Source organism: Danio aesculapii, chromosome 23, assembly GCF_903798145.1.
Source record: "Danio aesculapii chromosome 23, fDanAes4.1, whole genome shotgun sequence".
In the NCBI taxonomy this organism is placed as follows: domain Eukaryota; kingdom Metazoa; phylum Chordata; class Actinopteri; order Cypriniformes; family Danionidae; genus Danio; species Danio aesculapii.
The window spans coordinates 23974875-23980844 of NC_079457.1; positions in this window are offsets into that span (position 1 = coordinate 23974875).

The following is a 5970-nucleotide window of genomic DNA, read 5'->3' on the forward strand; positions in this document are numbered from 1 at the left end:
TTAATTGAAATATATATAAATGGCACATACTGTATACGGAATGTGTTTCCTTTATGAATATTAGTGAGAATATTCCATAATATGTTCTAAAACATAAAATCACTTACAAAATAGAGTTTTGTAAGTGATTTTATGCTTTAGAATAGAATATGGAACATTAATAGAATATGAAAATACTCATATTCTAATGTTATATATAAATTGTCACGTTAATAATTTTAATTTATAGTAGGCTACTTATTAAGAAATAAAATTACGAAACAATATCCTACTTAATAATAATAAAATAATTAAATATATATATATATGTATATATATATATATATATATATATATATATATATATATATATATATATATATATACATAGTTGAAGTCAGAATTATTAGAGCAAGGAAATTTTCACAGTATGTCTGATAATATTTTTTCTTCTGGAGAGTCTTATTTGTTTTATTTCGGCTGGAATAAAAGCAGTTTTAAATTTTTTAAAACCCATTTTAAGGTCAAAATTATTAGCCCCTTATAGCTTTTTCAATAGTCTACAGAACAAACTAGTTAACCTAATTAACCTAGTTAAGCCTTTAAATGTCACTTTAAGCTGTATAGAAGTGTCTTGAAAAATATCGAGTCAAATATTATTTACTGTCATCATGGCAAAGATAAAATAAATCAATTAGTAGAAATGAGTTATTAACACTATTATGTGCAGAAATGTGTTGAAAAAAATTTGGGAAATTGGGAAAAAAATTAAACGGGGGGGCTAATAAATCAGGGGGGCTAATAATTCTGAATTAAACTATATATATATATATATATATATATATATATATATATATTTTTTTTTTTGTAGTTTTTGTAGTTTTTGTAGTTTTTAATTTTTAAGTAGTCTATTATGTTTTTTTTATTATAGTCTACTTTTACAAATTTGACACATTCATATCATTGCTTTAGCAATGTTCTAGCCCAGGGGTCACCAAACTTGTTCCTGGAGGGCCGGTGCCCTACAGATTTTAGCTCCAACTCTAATCAAACACACCTGAACAAGCTAATCAAGGTCTTACTAGGTATACTTGAAACATCCAGGCAGGTGTGTTAAGGCAAGTTGGAGCTAAACCCTGCAGGGACACCGGCCCTCCAGGACCGAGATTGGTGACCCCTGTTCTAGCCTATAGGCCCATGTCATATACAGTACATACATTTCTTAATAAATAGCCAAGGCTACTATAAATTAAAACCATTAACGTAGCCAATATATTTTTGTTTTCCCAAGCTTTGGAGACATAATGTACATTCTGCATTCCAAAGGTCACCTATAGCTTTTGTCATGAGCCACGGCTGAATTCAACATGGCATAAATGATTTCAAAGTGCACTACGAAGGGAGCACAAGTGTCAGTATGATGATTGCTCAAACTGAACTGCAAAAAGTACTTTGAAAGCAAATTAGACGTAAAAGAGATTGCTTTAATGTTTCTTTTTTTATGTTAAATGTTGGAACCTTCTATATGAATAGGGCTTAGTAGAACACAACCATGAACTATGATTCTAACTACAGCTCATCCATCCATCCATGTCTTTTTATTCATCCATCTATCCATAAATCTTTTTTCCATCTGTCCATCTATCCATCTTTATGTCTTTTCTCCATCCATCCATCCATCCATCCATCCATATGTCTTTTTTCCATTCGTCCGTTCATCTGTCCGTCCATCTGTCCATCCATCCATCCATCATCCATCCATGTCTTTTTCCATCCATCTGTCTATCTGTTCATCCATCCATCTGTCCATCCGTCCGTCCATCCATCCATCCATGTCTTTTTTTCCATCCATCTGTCCATCCGTCCATCCATCCATCCATCCATCCATCCATCCATCCATGTCTTTTTTTCCATCCATCCATCTGTCCATCCGTCCGTCCATCCATCCATCCATGTCTTTTTTTCCATCCATCTGTCCATCCGTCCATCCATCCATCCATCCATCCATCCATCCATCCATGTCTTTTTTTCCATCCATCCATCTGTCCATCCGTCCGTCCATCCATCCATCCATGTCTTTTTTTCCATCCATCCATCCATCTGTTCATCCATCTATTCATCCATCCATAAATCCATCCATTCATAGACATCAGTTCATCACTCATATGTGTGTAACACCATCAAGGTATAGAGGTACATGGTTTGATATAGCAGGACTTGTGTATGCAGTCCCATAGACAACAGTGCATTACTATGTCACTCATACAGTATGTGTGTAACATCATGACGGTGTTCCAAGACAAAGACAAGTTACTAAACCTCTAGTGTGGACTTTTCATTTGAATTTAAGAAAAAACTTACGAACAGCTGGTGCAACCCTACCCAGTTCATCACTGTGTCACTCATATGTGTGTAACCACATCATGGTATACAGGGACATGGTTTAATATAGCAGGACTAGAGTATAAAGTCCCATAGACACCAGTTAATTACTATGTAACTCATATATGTGTAAAATCATGATGGCGTTCCAAGACAAAGATAAGTTACTAAGCCTCTAGTGTAGACTTTTTACTTTAATTTAAAAAAAAACTTACAAACAGCTGGTGCAACCCTACCCAGTTCATCACTGTGTCACTCATAAGTGTGTAACACCATAATAGTATACAGGGACATGGTGTGGTATGGCATGACTTGTGTATAAAGTCCCATAGACACTAGTTCATCACTGTTTCATATGTGTGTAACACAATCATAGTATACAGGGACATGGTGTGGTATTGCAGGACTTGTGTACGTAGTCCTATAGACACCAGTTCCTCACGGTGTCACCCATACGTGTGTAACCACATTATGGTATACAGGGGCATGGTTTGGTATTGCAGGACTTGTGTATGTAGTCCCATAGACATCAGTTCATCCCTGTATCACTCATGTGTGTGTAACCACATCATGGTATTCAGGGGCATGGTTTGGTATTGCAGGACTTGTGTATGTAGTCCCATAGACATCAGTTCATCCCTGTGTCACTCATATGTGTGTAACCACATCATGGTATACAGGGGCATGGTTTGGTATAGCATGCCTAGTGTATAAAGTCCCATAGACACCAGTTCCTCACGGTGTCACTCATATGTGTGTAACCACATCATGGTATACAGGGACATGGTTTGATATAGCAGGACTTGTGTGTGTAGTCCCATCGACATCAGTTCATCACTGTGTCACTCATATGTGTGTAACCACATCATGGTATACAGGGACATGGTTTGGTACAGCAGGACTAGTGTATAAAGTCCCATAGACACTAGTTCATCACTGATTCACACGTGTGTAACACCATCATGGTATATAGGGACATGGTTTGATATATCATGACTAGTGTATAAAGTCCCAAAGACGCCAGTTCATCACTGTGTCACTCATATGTGTGTAATACCATCATGGTATACAGGGACATGGTTTGGTATGGCAGTAGATGTGTATATAGTCCCATAGAGACAAGTTAATCACTGTCACTCATATGTGTGTAACCACATCATGGAATACAGGGACATGGTTTGGTATAGCAGGACTAGTGTATAAAGTCCCATAGACACTAGTTAATCACTGTTTCACGTGTGTAACACCATCATGGTACACAAGGACATGGTTTGGAAAAGCAGGACTTGTGTATGTAGTCTAATAGACACCAGTTTCTCGCTGTGTCACTCGTATGTGTGTAACACCATCATGGTATACAGAGACATGGTGTGGTATAGCAGGACTTGTGTATGTAGTCCCATAGAGACAAGTTCATCTTTGTGTCACTCATATGTGTGTAACACCATCATGGTATAGGGAGACATGGTTTGGTATAGCATGACTAGTGTATGAAGTCCCATAGACGCCAGTTCCTCACTGTGTCACTCATATGTGTCTAACCACAAAATGGTATACAGGGACATGGTTTGGTAGAGCATGACTAGTATATAAAGTCCCATAGACACTAGTTCATTACTGTCACACGTGTGTAACCACATCATGGTATACAGGGACATGGTTTGATATAGCAGGACTAGTGTATAAAATCCCATAGACACTAGTTAATTACTATATCACTCATATATGTGTGAAATCAGGATGGTGTTCCAAGACAAAGATAAGTTACTAAGCCTCTAGTGTGGACTTTTCATTTTAATTTAAGAAAAAACTCACAAACAGCTGGTGCAACCCTACCCAGTTTGTCACTGTCACTCATATGTGTGTAACACCATAATAGTATACAGGGACATGGTGTGGTATTGCAGGACTTGTGCATATAGTCCCATTGACATCAGTTCATCACTGTATCACTCATATGTGTAACCACATCATGGTATACAGGGACATGGTTTGGTGTAGCATGACTAGTGTATAAAGTCCCATAGACACTAGTTCATCACTGTTTCCCATGTGTGTAAGACCATCATGGTATACAGGGACATGGTGTGGTATTGCAGGACTTGTGTATAAAGTCCCATCGACATCAGTTCATCACTGTGTCACTCATATGTGTGTAACACCATCATGGTATACAGGGACATGGTTTTGTATGGCAGGACTTGTGTATGTAGTCCAATAAACACCAGTTCCTCACTGTGTCACTCATTTGTATGTAACACCATCATGGTATACAGGGACATGGTGTGGTATAGCAGCACTTGTGCATGTGATCCCATAGAGACAAGTTCATCCCTGTGTCACTCATATGTGTCTAACCACATCATGGTGTACAGGGACATGGTTTGGTAGAGTATGACTAGTATATAAAGTCCCATAGACACTAGTTCATCACTTTGTCACACGTGTGTAACACCATTATGGTATACAGGGGCATGGTTTGGTATTGCAGGACTTGTGTATGTAGTCCCATAGACATCAGTTCATCACTGTATCACTCATATGTGTGTAACCACATCATGGTATACGGGGACATGGTCTGGTATAGCAGGACTAGTGTATAAAGTCCCATAGACGCTAGTTAATTACTATGTCTTACATATATGTGTGAAATCATGATGGCGTTCCAAGACAAAGACAAGTTACTAAGCATCTAGTGTGGACTTTTCTTTTTAATTTAAGAAAAAACTTACGAACAGCTGGTGCAACCCTACCCAGTTCGTCACTGTGTCACTCATATGTGTGTAACCACATCATGGTATACAGGGACATGGTTTGGTACAGCAGGACTAGTGTATAAAGTCCCATAGACACTAGTTCATCACTGTGTCACACATGTGTAACACCATTATGGTATACAGGGACATGGTTTGGTAAAGCATGACTAGTGTATAAAGTCATATAGACACTAGTTCATCACTGATTCACACGTGTGTAACCACATCATGGTATACAGGGACATGGTTTGATATATCATGACTAGTGTATAAAGTCCCATAGACGCCAGTTCATCACTGGGTCACTCATATGTGTGTAACACCATCATGGTATACAGGGACATGGTTTGGTATTGAAGGACTTGAGTATGTAGTCCCATAGACTCCAGTTCATCACTGTGTCACTCAAATGTGTGTAACACCATCATAGTATACAGGGACATGGTTTGGTATGGCAGTAGATGTGTATGTAGTCCCATAGAGACAAGTTAATCACTGTGTCACTCATATGTGTGTAACCATATCATGGTATACAGGGACATGGTTTGATATAGCAGGACTTGTGTATGTAGTCCCATAGACTCCAGTTCATCACTGCATCTCTCCTATGAGTGAAATACCATCATGGTACACAGGGACATGGTTTGGAAAGCAGGACTTGTGTGTGTAGTCTAATAGACACCAGTTCCTCACTGTGTCACTCGTATGTGTGTAACACCATCATGGTATACAGAGACATGGTGTGGTATAGCAGGACTTGTGTATGTCGTCCCATAGAGAAAAGTTCATCACTTTGTCACTCATATGTGTGTAACACCATCATGGTATAGGGAGACATGGTTTGGTATAGCAT